Here is a 16946-nt window from a genome sequence, read left to right as displayed (position 1 = left end):
AGGGATTGTTGTAGCAACAGCACTTGATTGGCTCAAACCCCCTCCCTCTGCCGAAAGCTCATCCCTGCTCATGAAAGGGAAAGACTCTTCTTCCCTCGCTGACAGGCTTAACCGTGATATGAGGGGATGTGTTATCTGCTGACTTAAAAATTCATAAATCTTTGAGATCAGACGAAATTGAAGCGGCTTGAAAGCTCTGAGGGGAGATTGACACGTCTGAGTGGCTCTGTCAGCACACGACTGTGAACTGCATGTTAATGTGTGTGTATGTGTGTGTGTGTGTGTGTGTGTGTGTGTGTGTGTGTGTGTGTGTGTGTGTGTGTGTACGTGTACGTACAGGTGTGCAAGCATATGTATGTATTTTACAGTAAAAGCGAGGAAAACAGTAAAATAAGTTGCTCAGTGGCGTTTTGAAGCACCCGGAAGACTGCCTGAAGTAACAATTATAACTCAATGGCTCGAATGAGCGGAAGTTAAGCTCACACATGACGTCAACGAACGTCCGTCCACCTTAGAGATTATATTAACAGAGACGGCACCCGGAGGAAACCCTGAGGTGAAATGGACATAGTGGCCGAATTTGGTATTGCAGCTCGAGCCGGCGCTGGTCAGTTACTATCATTGTGCACGTTCATGTTATTGGGGCCATGACACGTGAACGCTTGTTTCCGCCACCATCAGGACTCAGTGTCTAATACTATAGTCTTGCCCTGTGAAAATGAGATGTAGATGTAGTCTATGATTTCTATTATATTATTATTAAAAATATGAATAGTGCACGTAGAAGGCACAATCCACTGTTAATTAGGGTGGCCATAAGGGGTTTAAAGAGCAGATGGATGTCTCTAACATTGTCTTATCACACAAAGGACGTTTAATGGGTCAGTATGACCCAGTCTAGCCACCCAATATCTTTACATATCACTCGTATCCTGTATCCGTTGGAAAGTAATAAGAGCAAAGTCATGAAATTAGAACAAATTACACACATTACATTACATTACTCACATTTTGAGTAATAACATTAGTTACTATTTCCCCAAAAGTAACTCATTACTATTTCCAGAAGCCTTGATGAAAAATGCTAGGTAGACTGCGTGGGAACTGGGAAGTGGCTTTGCAGGCTGCTGATCCAGTTTGGGTCTGTAGCGGATACGGAAACGATGCATACATTATTACATACATTATCGGATTCGCTTGAGAGACACACTGTCAGTGTAGGTAGGTTGTAAAATGACAGGAAAAACATACATGAAAAGTCAGAATTTCGAGTGCAGAACAGGAAAAAGTGCTAGTGTTGTAGGCATGAAAAGCCAGAATTTTGAGTTGAAAGAAAGATAGAAAAACCTCACACCTTTAATGAATTGCATTTTTATAGCGCTTTTCCAAGTGCTCAAAGTGCATATATTTGTCGCTACAGCTAGAGCATAACCTCATGTCTGCTATGCTGTACGCAGAAGGGTAAAAAAGCAACGCGTTCAGTCATCATCATAGCACATGGATTCTGAGATGTGCACACCTTAGGCTATACCTTAAGAGCTTAATAATAACCAATATAACATTTTAACTCAGTTGCTTTTTTGTGCTAATATGTGTTGCTCTAACAACAAATCTTGTGTGTGTGTGTGTGTGTGTGTGTGTGTGTGTGTGTGTGTGTGTGTGTGTGTGTGTGAGTGTAAGTGTGAGATAAACAGCTCGTTAAAAGAATGCGCACGATGCGTTAGCAATGTTTACAACTTACTGGACGTGTGGAGTTGTGGACGGTGGACATATCCTTATGGAAGGGAGTGGGGAGAAACCCCACTAGAGTGACAAGTGTTCAGTTTTATGTTGCAGGCTATGGTTTGTTGTTAGCCACCTATAGTCCAGCTTGACTCATTGACTGTCAGTTGGAGATATTAAATAATTAAATGGTTTGTGTGTCAGCTGAACATAACATTTAACTCTTTAACAACATTCCCAAACATCGTGCTAAAAATTTGAGCATGACATGACGCTGTGGTGGTTACCGTGTTTGACAGACAGATGCAGCAGCCAGCAGGTAGGAAACAGGTCGCCCATCTACTGCAGTATGAATCGGCCCGCCAACACTGTGAGAGTGAGAGAGAGAGAGAGAGCATAGAGTTATATACCGTAATATAGCGAGAGAGAGAGGGGAAAAAAAGTCTGACTCGGAAGAGGCAGCAGTGAGAGGAATGCGGTGAAATGTTACATTAGTTCCATTATCTATTTTTTATCGCCTTTATTCTGACCTTGTTGATGGTGAGAAGCCGACTTGTTGTATTTTACACAAGTACGCTTAAATAAATCTGAACTGAAAGAGCACTAGCACTGTGCCCTCAAACACTCAAACACCAACTTGATACACTTGATGCAGATCTAAAATGTAGGCCATCACATCCAAGATGGCGCCGGTAGGGTGACGTCAGGCCTTTTTCAAATGTTGTGGCATATAACGGAAAAGTAAAGTAATGAGTAAAATAACGAGGTGCTTTTGACAGTACACCGCTGCAAGACAAACTTGTAGACCCATGTGGACTATTTACTACATCGCCATCAGCAATTATGCAGCCGATGTGTCCCGATTGTTATCCACTTTCAAGCTATAGAATCCATATGTTGACATGGCATCATACACTCTTCAAAACTGGGATCAAGCATCGGACAGAAACATCTGGCATCGGTCAGGCTGTATTCAAAACCTGTAAACATACCTAATGTACACATTTTTCAGCACAATTTCCAACATTATTGAAATGATTAAACATTGCCTATCGATCACAAACATATTATATATTATATAATTGCTTGATTGATTAATTTATTCAATTCATTAAATAAAACACTTTGGCTAAAAGGATAACACAAAAAAGTCCTAGGGACCATTGTGGTCCTTGTGGTTATTTGCAGTGCTCACATTTAGAGGGACTGCAATCCTAAAGCCTGATTAATACTACATCGTCATGACATGTGGTGAACTTATAGATCCGCTATTTTTGTATGACCGAGTCTAAATTAAGCATAACTCAGTGACCTGCATATCACATGCTTGTCGCTTGGCTGTACGCCCAGACATCCTCTACGAGGAACAGCCTGCACCCGTCCGAGGGGTGCTTTGTTCATGACGGTCATGAGAGGCTGTTTCTCAGTTCTTAATCAAACACTAAAAGATGATATTACATAAGCAATATTGTTTCTGCATTGAGCATGCTTTGCCGCTCGTACACACGCGCACACACACACACACACACACACACACACACACACACACACACACACACACACGCAAGCTTGTGTCAATGAGACGTGGCAGCATGCTCGGTCGGAAAGGACAGAGTAGAAGATGTAAGGCGAATCCAAAGCGCTCACTGACTCCAAATGAGAATGCCCTGGGTCTTTCACTCCCCTTAATTCATTTTCCTTCTCTGATTTATCTTGTTTTTCTCTGTGTTGTCTGCTCATACGGAGATAAAATACAAATTGCATCACCCCTCGCAACTCCGTTGTCTCCGTATCGCGCCCGCACACTGTATGGTGTGAAAATGACGCATGTTGGTATATATCTCCAGGTTCACTATAGCACCATTTATGGAGCGTACAGTGCATATAGGGCCTTTGTTGTCATTATTTCATATGCCTCTATAGTGGCATTCTAGGTTGATACAAGTAGCCTATATATAGAGGGCTTTACCAATGGCGACTTTGCGCACATTTTGTGTCATGCCAGTTCTGGTTTACCATCATCTCTGATTGTCTTCTGCACAGCTGCCTGGACAGAGTAACCCCCGGCACACACCAGAAAATGTGCGCGTGGCGAGTCCGAGCCCCACATACTGTATACACACACACGCGCAGAAATAGATCCAATCCTATTTTAAATCCTGCGATTGCGGGGCTCGCTTTATCCGCGCGCCTGCTGTTGTAGCCGCCGGCCGGTATCAATTTGGTATCAATTGGATCTTTCCAATCGCACTGTACTACAGTATGCACGCAGTAAATTCCACATACAGTATACGCGTATTTGGTATGTAGGCCTATGCATAAAAATACATGTATACAAACATATATATATATATTACATATATTTGTTTGGTACAAACGGTCATTAATTTCTTCCATACATTTCCTAAATGAATAATAATAATAATAAATAATTTAATAAAATATTTATAAATAAATAAATAAGAAACTCTTATTGATACCGAATAGTATGACTATGTAGTCCAAACAGTCCTTTGTTGGTGTTATATTTCAGTAGCTCTCTTCAGTGTGGTTGCATACTGTCAAATATGAGTGACTCGTAGTACTCAGACCATGGCCTTCACACTATCCTCCAACAGTGTTCCCACCAAGTCTCATTGACATCATGTTTTGTTGCCACAACACAGCCATGCTCCATTACCTGGCTATTTTATTCTCGCATCACACAATTACAGGTGTAACTGTAACTATTGCTTTTTTTGTGCAAGCTCTCAATATTTCCCATCGCAGGAGGAGTTATAATAGGGAAAGAAAGAATAGAGGCGAAATTAATGCAAAACACAGAAAAAGTCATATAACAGGAAGGCACAGACAAATCAATACAAAGTCCAATATATTATACAATATGGTGCATGATTTATAATGTTTTCAAGTCTTATTAGTTTGTTGTTTCTAAAGTCTAGTTGCTTTTATTTGGGCTTGTGTCCTAATGTTGTTTAAACCAGCGGTTCATGTGAAGGCCCCCCAAATGAATATGTAATTGTCCATGGAACCCAACCTCAAAATATTTTGCCAGGGACCCCGATATAAGATTTGTGTTAACATTTTTGAGTTGTGCAAGTAACCACTCCCTATGTGTGTGGCTGGGTGGGTGGCTGGGTCTGAGCACGAAAGCAGCATGGCTGTTTTTCACCACGTGTGCGCAACCTAACACACACAAACACACACACACATTAACTGTATATATGATGATTTTGGGTGTGCCCAGTACAGTACAGTACAGTAGAGGGTACAGTAGAGGGACCCCCACAAGGTAACTGTCATTTCTCAACCTTTTCGGACGTGGGGCGGCTCGTTGGATTCGGCCCACCCCTCTGGAACTTCTGGGGACCCCCACACGGAGTTGCACCACTCACTTCACACGGTGTGATTTTCCAAAACATTCCACATTTTTCACTGTGGAAGACGAGACCTTTTAGAAAATCGCAGATCTCCAAGCGCACACTTTTGCTGGTGTCCTCACCCGACATGTCTGTGTGATCATGTGACCCAGTCTTGGGCTTGTTTTCGTTGACCTGGTGGCTTGTTTCTCTGTTTTAGTCATATTTTAGTCATCTGAAATGTTTTGGTTTTTTTGTTGACTAAATAATATAATACGGTTTTGTCGACAATCTGCAGTTTTTTGTCGAATAAAATGCATTTCGGCATGCAGGCCTTGATGCCATGGCATCATAATTCCTCATTTTACACTTGGTTGCATGCTGAAATCACCGGAGCGCATCCAAACATTTTAGTCTAGTTTTTATTTGTTGACAAAATTGTCAGTATATTTACTCTTAGTCGTAGTTTTTATAGCTTAGTTTTTATTTAAACTTTTATTTAGTTTTCGTCAGTGAAAAAAGGTAGTTTCTGTCATGGTTTTAGTCGACAAAATGAACACTGCAGTGAACACAACCCAGACTTGCTAAATAACAGGGAATACACCACAGACTTGCTAGATAACGGTGAATACACCACAGACTTGCTAAATAACAGGGAATGTCAAGAAGATGGAGACAACATACTGTACATTTCATTTATCTGGAGTGTTGTATTGGGGAGGCATGCATATGCATGCATATGAGGGCATATCGGTGGGAATCTTAAATTATTGCACTCGTGATTAGATAATGCTCGGAGCTAGTGAGGTGGAAACCAGATAAGACCATAGTATGCTGCATGGTTTGGTGAACGTTTTGATTTGTGATTTTTCTTTCAGACCAATATTGTGGTTGCAATTTAATTCATTAATATCTTTTTAAGTCGAGCTTCACCTTCACCTCATAACTACCACAGCATTAGATACTGTTTGATTGATTAAAACATTATATTGAATGGACCATACTAGACTTGTGTTGTATGTTTAGCCCATTTACTATTGCTATCGATAATATTAGAATGCTTAACTAGAAGTCAATTAATTTTATGCAATTAATTGCAGCCTCTGTGATTTGGAAATTGTAGTAGTTCATAATCTTCATATTGCATTTCCCCCCCTACCACTGTGCACTACAATTTAAATGTCCAACCATGCCAAGCCTTTGATAATCAGAGGTTACAATCATAGTCTTTATGCATGTTGCAGTCCTTATGATTATGGCTTTGATCACAGCAACCATTCAATGTGTTGTTGTTGACGATGATGTAAGTTATCTGAAACATTACCATTTCTGTGGGAGAATTATATTTGCTCTTCTAGTGCTGCGATGGATCTCGGTGTCTACTGTACACCATTCCACAAAGCGTTAACATCAGTTGATTGACATATCCACATTAATGAGTGGCCTGTTGAGGGATTGGGGCACATCGTTTTCACATCATTACAGAGAATATCAGTCATTTCCATCATGGATGCGACGGTGTCCCCTGACGGATTCTCATCCAGTTCTTCTGACACCCTTTTGGGAAAAGATGGTATTAGACACGAGGCAAGCTCTCTTGGCAGCTCTGCGTTATGTGAGGGGCTGGGAGCTAATTACCCCTTTATTACCAGGGACCAAACCTCGTCCCACGAGCTCTACCCTGCCCCTGTTTGAAAATGACGAAGATTATGTATGCCACGTTACTTCAGTCACGTAGGTAGCGCTCCTGTTAAAGCCTGTCACATTAGGGAGTGGACGTGTGGCCCGAGATGCCAGCTTGAGCGGTTGGAGCTGTTATTACAATGCATTTCAGACACAGACTCTGTGGCCACTGGCCAGTTCAGATCACTGATGAGAGACTGAATGGAAGAAAAAAACCCAAGACAATTAAGGCCCAGCATGCATCATTCTTGTGAAAACATTTCTGTGGGTGTGAAGAATCTTCCACCATGGGGAATTTCACTTACGCTACAGGCAATGGGGATCAGATCTGGAGCTAGATGGATGAAACTAATAAGCAGCTAATAACATGAGTGCCACGTGCAGTCTGTTTCAGATAACCCCCACTAGGCCCGCAGCCCATTTATTTCCGTAAAATTAAACAACAATTAAATTCTAGAAACTTGAGTCCAAAGGTCATATTACCTCCCTCATAAAAATAAAGGCTCGTCATGTGATGAATATGCATTCATATACAGATATCTCCGCCCTCTCCGGGCGTGTGCAGTGCGCACGGAGCTTAATATGCAAAAATCCTGGACATGTTTATGGCACTAACCAGATTGTTGCTCTTCTCATCCTCTCTGCCACACCAGGGTCTTACTCCCTAATGGCAGTATACTGTATTTACTCCAATACTTTGTGCAGATGGTTCTGCGTTGAGCAGAGAGAGCATGCTGTTGATGGTGTTCTACATGGGCCACTCCTGATTCCAACTGCTCATTAACGAACAGAAAGAACTATCCTTGGGGCTTGGCTGTCGCTGTTCACATTATAAGTTCATAAGCGCATATCTAATTCATAGAGGGGAGATTACTGGGTACACAGTGTTGTCTGTTTGGCAAAGTTTCAAAGGGAGCTCGCAGGTTGATTTGTGCATTACTTTGCATTTGTTTTAATGAGTCACACTTCATCCAAGAAATGCAGTCTAAAAACAAAAAGCTATTTGTCGATCTAGCGATAAACCCACCACGAGCCCAGGAGAGAGGGGGGGGCACATTCTCTCATTTTTATGTAAACAATAGAAATGGTGTAACTGTTATTACCTATTGCCTGAGGTCTTTTGTGTGACTGAGAAGCAAAGTTGTATGTGTGCCAGCAGCGGTTAATAGTATGTTAATGAGCCCTTTGCACACTAGTTGCACGAGGTAGAAAAATATGAAAAAATAATCGGATCCACTGAGATTATAAAGTATAGCAGAACACCTTGCATGGACACAAAGAGCTCCGAGCATTGTGACTCGATGTTTTCGGTGAAATGCAATCCCTGCGGTAGCCATATGCTCTAGCAGAGCTCTGGGAGAATACCTGATCCTCATAAACAAACACAATCTGCCCAGCCACGCTGCTGCGGGCCAGTATTCCAACAGGAATCAATGAGGGGATCCCGTGCACTGATAGCCTGTGAAAATTGGCTTTCTTCTCCTTCAGAAGATTCTGGTGATTACCTATATAGTGCTGTTGATTGGAGATTGATCGCAGGTTGAAATTAAACAATGGTGCGGGTCCTCTCTCTTTTTTGTGTGATTTGCGCAAGGCTGAATGCACAGACAGGCTCAATGCAGAGATGGGCTTGGGTAGCACGTCAGGAAGGAGTGTGGCTGACAAGGATAGTGATGAAGGCACCAGCACAGTCTGAAAGGCAACTGATGGTAGACGTTTTAGGTCTTTCCTTGGTGATGAACGTGACCTTGGAATGTGAATACAGACTATGGGGGTCATAGCCTCCAGAGAAGAAGATTTCATTGTACCCCCAGAAGCGATTGCATTCATTGAGAGTTGGAGCCATTTTGAAAGAACTGTTCTGAAGTGCTGAAAGTGAAAGACAGTTCCCCCTTTCATTATTTGCAGTACCTAAGCAGTGAATGATACCGCCATGTTAAAACGTGACTGAAAAGCTAATGTTGAGCTCATGAAACATTTAAGAGCATGCCTCAGATTGCACTTAGAAAGTATTTAGAGTGCTATATATAGTCCAGGGTAATGATAAGAATGCATTTTGACCATTGTGAACACAAAGCCTCTCACTTTCAATTCCTCCCACAATACCCGTAGGCCTACATCAATATATACTATTATGAAAGATAATTCTAAGAATAATTACTCATACCATTGGTTAAAAAAACATGTACAACCTGAAATTATGAATAATGGCTTTGTTACTTTTGCACTGACAAATGTGTGAATTGCAATTTTGCGACAGAACTGGCCTGATCTGATGTGGAAAATCAAAAATCTCTCTTCATGCGCTCACAGTCAACGTACATCTTTATCAATTCATCACCCGTAAAGCTGTGCCTCGGTCTTATATCAGTAAATCTAGCAGTAAAACAAACTTCATCTCACATTTCCTGCCATATACTATAAGTTGTTGCATGTTTGCCAATGCAAACTGAACAGTATGAGAACAGAGTACATTTACTTACGCAATTTACTGTTTTTTACCATTTTTTCCCGCACGTTTCTGTGCATGCTCTCAATATGATGTGTCAGCCTCAGAATTCAATAGTAGGCTAAATTCCCATTGAAGATTCCATGGATATTGAGGCTGACTAAGAATGTTACCAGCACAGGGCTAAAAGATGCATGACTGCCGCGGTGCATAAGAAATATGACACTACCCTACTACTACTACTGTGTGCAAATTTAGCTGCAGAGTAGACAGACACACAAAAGGTAGTCTGACTCCAATAACCAATAACTAACACTATCCCAAACCCTAACTCTAACCTCTGTCTTAACCGACCACATAGGTCGCTAACCCTAACCTCAGTCTTAACCGGCCACTTAGGTCGCTAAACCTAACTGCAGTCTTATGGCCTATTCATACTCCAAATGTAGGTGTTAAGGTAAACCTAAACAGTGGTTAGTCAAAACAGAGATGTTTTTGGGTGAAGCGCTTACCACCAAGGCGTGATGTCATGTTGTAGTTTTCAGTGGTCGCCTGTCCTTTTGGACCAATGCTGTGCTTGACTGTACCCTGCACTGTTTGGATTGTATTGTCTAATAAAATTATCAATCAATCAATCAAACCTTATCACCTAAAACCGGCCACATAGGTCAGACTAACGGGATGTCAAAGTTATGGGCAGTCCCCCAAATGGTAATGGGGTGGAATGCAACATTTCCACCTGGCAGAGATAACATTTTTGGTTCCATTATTTACACACACTTTGATATCCAGCCCTCTATTAAAATTCCATCTCCCACCAGAGGGTGTTTGAAGGTAAACCCTGCTGTCCAGGGAGACCAACATCATCCGCTTAAAAGCGATGTCAACTCATTGAAATATTTTCGTCATCCAGCAATGGTGGGAAATGTTTGCGATTAATTAATTATTTTCATGATTTTATAATTCCATGTCCTCTGTATCTTGTATTAACTTTGGTTTCCTCCTAATTCATTCTTCCATTCACCCCTTTATTTCATTCCAGCGTCTCAATGCAAACCCCGGTGCCATAGCTGAGGGTGTCATCGTGGCCGATATAAGGGTAAGGTTAAGTCTTTCTCTCTCACCCTCAGACCTACAATTCTGAGCACTTGTGATTCCATGCTCCTTCTGTCTGCCAGCCAGCCTATCACTATCTGGCATCTACCTCTCCACGATCATTCCATTCTCTGCTTATGTTTGTTTAATACTCGGTGGAGTTCTGTGTCTGGGATAAGGTGTCTGAGGTGTGATGCCAAGAGATTTCCAATTGATGGGGTGGTGAGGACAGGAGAGTGAAAGAGAGTGGAGAGAGGAAAGGAATGGGGTGGGGGGAATGTCGATGGGTGAGTAAAGTGTTTCGCTCTAAAAAACAATAGGGGGGGGGGTTATTGGCTACAATAAACGCCACCCAACATCGAATGTGAAAGACTTCAGTGGAGTGTTATGTCTTTTGTTGTTGCGGAATTGTACAAATGTGGACTGATCTGTTGTACTATAGTACACGGCTAATGTGTGTTATATAACTAACCACTTGAACACTAGCGTCCCTATTCTGGGTGTCACAATAGTCGAAAGGAATATAAAATCCGCACTCTCAGGAGTAGTCTTAAGTCTTGTTTAATAATGAAAGGACCTGCAGCAGCAGTCGTTTCGGCACGCAGGCCTTCGTCAGTGTGGGAATGTCTTCACTGCAGCCAGCATACTGCTGAACTTTTACAGACTGCCCTTTCCTTTGAAGTGAGTTCACAATAGTCGAACATACAGCAAAAATTACAGATCTACAAGCACGTACAGTATGAGCATGTGTTATACATTGTATTGCAATTTCTGCATTAAATAACAAGCCACATTCGGCATAATAATAAATGTCCAATGGAAGTGGCAAATATGTCGTAATTATCTCTAATGCCGACGGGAATTGTACAACGATAGATTGTGCATGATGTCCATCTGTGCTCACCTTCAGCACTCAAAGGAAAACACCATGCTAGGGTCAAGAGGTCACCTGTCGTATCATCTGCATGTCATATCGTCTGCATCGTAAATAATGTCAGTGGGGCTTGAGGGCTTGGACCAGCAGTATCACAGACACCAAGCCCTCGTCACTCCAAATTGCATTCTGCACAAATCATGGCTTCGCATCACATCAGCATAGTGTAGGGTGAAGAAGAACCCAGGGGAGCTGTTAGTGGATGGAATATTAACACCCCGTCACCCTCACGAGGTATCTGATTGCTTTGCAACGTGCAACAATTTTTAAAATGTCCCACGCATATTTATTTTTACGTATGTAATTATTTCCATTGTAAATCTCTGCCCACCTGTGTGTCTGGAATTCGAGGCAGATGTCGACGTCTTCAGCACAGTGCCCTACCTGCTGTCAAGCTGCTTTATTGGCGACTGGTGTGCAGTTATTTATATACTGTAATAATGACCATCACTTTTTATGGCTATTGCATTGATAACAATTATTAATTAATTAATAGCAATTAAAAAGTTGCGGGCACGTGAATTATGCCTGCAGCTTACAGAGCGGCGAGAACATTATCATTTATTTGTTTCCAATTACTGTATGGAAACCTGTGGAAACTAATTTAAAAAGCAAAGTCGTAATATGATAACTGAATCTAATGCTTTTTTCTAACCTGGCTTGCTGGCTTTCACTTGTATTATTGAGTACAGTATGTGTCAGTTTATGCATGTCTGATTGCTGTCTAGATTATCCATAGTTAATTCAGCCTGGTGAGATGAGCATGGTTATGCAACACAACCAGAGGGCAGAGAGAGTACTATTTCAAACCCTAGGCTACTAGCCAGTGGTTCTCTGCCGTTTCTGGATCAGGACCCGCTTGAACACCTCGAAAGCCGCCCACCCATGAGAAAACTTAACCTGACTGTCCTGTTAACACATCCCGGGGAAAAGGGATTTCTACGTGGTTCAAATCCCAACGGTCCAGTGCGGGGTCCATGTTATTATTGATTAGTTTCAACACACCTGGGCAATGTGTCAACTCATAGCAACATATAGCACAACACTCGATCACGTGATCCCAATTTTTTTTATTTTAATTCTCTCCCCCCTCCCTTCCTGAAAACAGGACGGGAGGGGCGCAAATGCTCATTGTGTGTAGATCACACACTATCACACAATGGCTGCCCCCATGCGAGCGTATAGCCTACATTTCATAACATCCGATCGTATCCATGCATTAGGATGCCAATAAAAGGCTGGCGCTTTGCTCCGGTTAGCATTTTATCGTCTTGCATGCTAGTTTGGGACCCGGTTGACTGACGATTTAAGATGGGCGGTCACAGGTCCTGCAATTTGTAGTTTTTTGTAGTTTAAGCGTGGCAAGGGCTACTGAGGTGCCCGAAAACATGCCGGCAGGAAAATGTGTTTTAACTTCTTGCCTGCATGAACATGGAAAATATGAGCTGAAATCCCTGGTATGGCCTCCTAAAGGTAAGATGAAACATCAATGATGAATTACATCAAGAGACACTCTACTTTGCCTTTAATTGGCATCAGCAGGTCAACTTGAGACTGGCATGAAGTTGGGATCATTTGCAAGGCACATTTGGATATAATTCTCTCAGACTGCTCATTTGAATGTGGGTCCAGAGTGGAAGGTAATTGAGAGGGAGAGTTGAAAAAGCTGGCAAATGACTGGAGGTGACATGCAGGGAACGCGACTGTAGATTTAAAACATGAAAGTCGGGAGATAGACGGCTCGGCTGAGTGACCCGTCGGATTGAAATACCCGTAGATGGAGAGTGACTCATCTCTGATGAAAGGGGATGCTTAGACTGTGACTGAGACGTGTTCTCACAGACAACTAATGAAGAGGTCCTCCAGCGTTTCCTCATATCCAATCCTCATTGTTTATTGATGCCTAGCTCCGAAGTCCAGAGTAGACGATCACCGTTATAGCCCACATCACACCACTTAGGAGCCTTTAGCATAAAAAAATATCGTTTTCCAAGTGTCTTCCTTTACTCCCCTTCAAAGGGCCTGGTAGCCCTACGGTTGGGGGGAAACGCAATTGGCATGTTACCGTGTTGTGGGTTAATTTGAACACCGCCATGACTGATGAATTCCTGCTGTTGAGACGCGGAAGTGAGACTTTGACATTGCAAATGTGAAGAGTCTCTCGCAGAAAACTAAACAAATGTACTCTCGATTGCCTGTGAAAGAGAGCAAATTAGGCTTGTCTGTTGAAGTGAGAGTACTACATAATCAGCTGGAAGGAGGAACGAGAGAGAAATCAGTTTGGCTGAATTGATATGCAAATACCGCACACGCCGTGCCTTGAACACACTGTGCCTCATTTCTGTGTCTCTGCCATACCAACAAGAAACAAAAAGGGAAAAAAGAGTTTGCGATACACTTTATCGGTATAGAGCGTCGCAGTCCCTCCCCCTTTCAGAACAACGAGTGGCCCAAGAAATGAATCGCAATGCATTTTGACCATAGGCATTTCTTAAATTATATATTTAAAGACCTTTTAAGCGCCGTACGAAGCCAACTCTTGTCGTGACAAATCATGGGACCTAGACGCTCTATTAACATATGCTGTCCAAATTATGTTCTAACAGAACCAAATATAACGCTACGGGTAATTCAGAACATGTTTTTGTTGTTATTGTTATTTGCAATTATTAAATTCCCAATTAAATGAGCTGTTATGTAATTCTGGACACCAAGTTTATTGTGAAACTGTCAAATATCCTGCCTTCATGACATAATCTTTGTCATAAGTGTTTGATAACCACATCTGAGGGATCATTGCACATTATATTTGTGTAGCATACTGCTTCTCTATATAAATTATCATTCTGGCTTTAATGTTTTTTGGGGGATAAGATCTAGCAGTCGGCATGCCTGACCAGATACTGTAGCAGTCGGTAAATACCTAACAACAATCTTTAAAATGCCTTAAGCGCATCTCAGGCAACGGTACATAAAAGGTGGTTCTCTGCAGCTACACCAAATGTACAACTCTCTGGGGCCGTTCCTTGGACCAGGGGCCATTGCTGTCCCACAGACCTTTAAACCTTTATGATGGTACAGAAGTCCCCTGGTCCCAACAGACCAGAACAACACTGTCCTTTGTAGTCTGCCATTGGCACAAGGAGACCGTGTCATTCATCCATCACACATGCCACAGGCAGCCATTTCTCACTTCCAATATTAGTCTTCAGTGTGTATGTGCATGCAATGCATGTATGCAAATTACCTACAAATGACTGTGGTGTGTTTTTTTTTTTTTTTTGGCCTGTCTTCTGTTGATAAATCCGAGATGGTATGCTTCTCCCATAAAATCTTTAAAAAGTGTCATAATATCCTTAGAAAGAGAAGTGTATTATAGCAGACCACAATGAATATATTAAAAACCATTGTCATTACATTCAGCAGGAACTGAAACAAGAACATTGTTTGCAGAATAATGATAAAAAGACCATAATGTCATCTCTTAATAATGCTTACTGTATGCATGCCTTTTTTCCGCATGGCTGCATGCATTCAGGGCTTAGATAGAGAATTAAAGTGTTATGTTGGAAGGCCCCATACCTCCAGAGAGCCCTCATCCCACACAATGCATCCATTTAGCTGTTTTGCAACGGGTTGTTTTAATATTAACTACAGTCGAGGCGAAGCATGTACAAACAGAAGCTGAATTATTCCAGAGGAGATTCGTGCCATAAAATATTCAGTGTTGTTTTATTTCACAGAAATGCTGCAAAAAAAAAACATACCATGCTTTCCTACCCATATTTCCACTGGGGTCTCCTGCCAAGCGGTTTGGTATGTTGCCCTTTCCAGCCTGTGTTACATGGACTTGCTGTGATAAAGGGATGTGAAGGGCATTAAGACGTAAAAAGCTTTAAAACTCGTATTTCGCGTCCCAGTGCTTGGCATGAAGACGTCTTATGAGATCAGACATTTTCAGGCAGCAACTTTTCGGGAACTACACATTTCAGATCAGAGTTATGACCCTAAATTCTTTGTGGAGCCAGCATGGTTTCCAGGGCTCCATAGCTGCAGTTCTGAGGCCAGCCCAATAACGTCTGGGTTCAGTACAGGTTGTGAAATAGGCTACCTAGCAGCGGCAATAATAATGATCTGGTTTCATCATTTGCAGGATTCTGGAGAAGTCGCATATTGTGTGCTCGATACAGAACAATATTTTGTTCTTTAGCGGGTTGACCCTCTGTGTGTATAGTACTGCGGTCCACAGTGAGTTTATTTCTATGAAAACTTTTCACAACTTCCTATTTCTTATCCTTGCCTCTTGACTCCTGACTCCACTGCTCCATGCCCCACTTCATTCTTGATCTTATAGGATTTCAAACCCCATGGAAAACAACAGATGTTTCATTTGCATAGAAATAACATTTTTGGAACCAATGGCTCCCCCATGAATACACCTGCATCTATTCCAAGCTATCCTAAATGACATTTCCTGCCCCTGTTTACATTCAGCATTGGGAAAACATTGATGTCACATTGATGAAGTTGTCGGCATGGATGAGGATCTGGTCCCTTCATCTAATGTGCGGGCCTAATCTTAATATAGCCTTTTGACACTGAATTTTATTACAATCATATTTTATCAAACGATCTGAGCATCAAGCAGGTATAATAACATAATTAACCTATAGGGAGGAGCATCCATCAGTGCCCCCCCACCCCCTAGACTAGAGGATTTAATTGGAGGCTCCAAAGTGTATCTGGCCATTACAGTCAAAGATGTTGACGAGACAGATGAGACAGTGCATTCTAATGGCATGTGTTTGAGGATGAGGCCCGGAGGAGAGAGCCCCAGGCAGTGGCCATGAACCAGAGTCATGGGCTTAATGAGCTTTTAATTACATTAATATTTATGTCCAGAAAAATGCTCTGAGTTCCCTGCATGCCAATGTAATGGTGAACGTTGTGAGCATTGATTTGTTTATTACATATAGCACTGTTTAAAAACTTTTTTTTTATCCATGCCCTACTGTGCACTGGTATAGCCTGCCTTTGAAGCACTGAGTGCCTGGTTACTAACGGAAGAAACAAATATTTTGTTGTGCTTTTTCTCCTAATGTGTGTGAAGAGCCACTCCTTCACGCACGCACACGCACGCATGCACGCGCGCATGTGCACACACACACACACACACACACACACACACACACACACACACACACACACACACACACACACACCAGATGTACTGTATGACATCAGCACATTCCGGGGTATCTCAACAAAACGTTAGAATGCAGCTATTAAATCATAAAACATTAACGGCACTGAGAGCAATTACTGGCTGCTATAGCTAGAAGCAGCCATTCATAATGTATCTGTTGCACATACACGTCATCCCCGCATCACATACACACGCGTGCGCACATGCACGCACGCATGCATACGTGCACAGGAGCGCACTCTTACTGGACATCCACAACCTTGACGGCCCAGTGTGCAGAAGGTTAACGGATGAGTCTTGGCGGCCGAGCCTGAGCAATTATTATGAGAATTAAACCCAGCTAAGACGGCCACATGGCGAGAGCATGAATTCGCCATTATCTCTCCCTTCTGGTAGCCCCATATCCATTGCTGTTCTTCCGCGGCACTGTGGTGATGCTTAAGAAGTGAACCACTTATTTGTCTACCCACAACCCCCTTCTTGCTGATGGCTGTTAGG

Source organism: Protomyctophum bolini, assembly GCF_963924005.1.
Source record: "Protomyctophum bolini genome assembly, chromosome: 10".
NCBI classification, from domain to species: domain Eukaryota; kingdom Metazoa; phylum Chordata; class Actinopteri; order Myctophiformes; family Myctophidae; genus Protomyctophum; species Protomyctophum bolini.
This window is presented reverse-complemented; position numbering follows the sequence as displayed.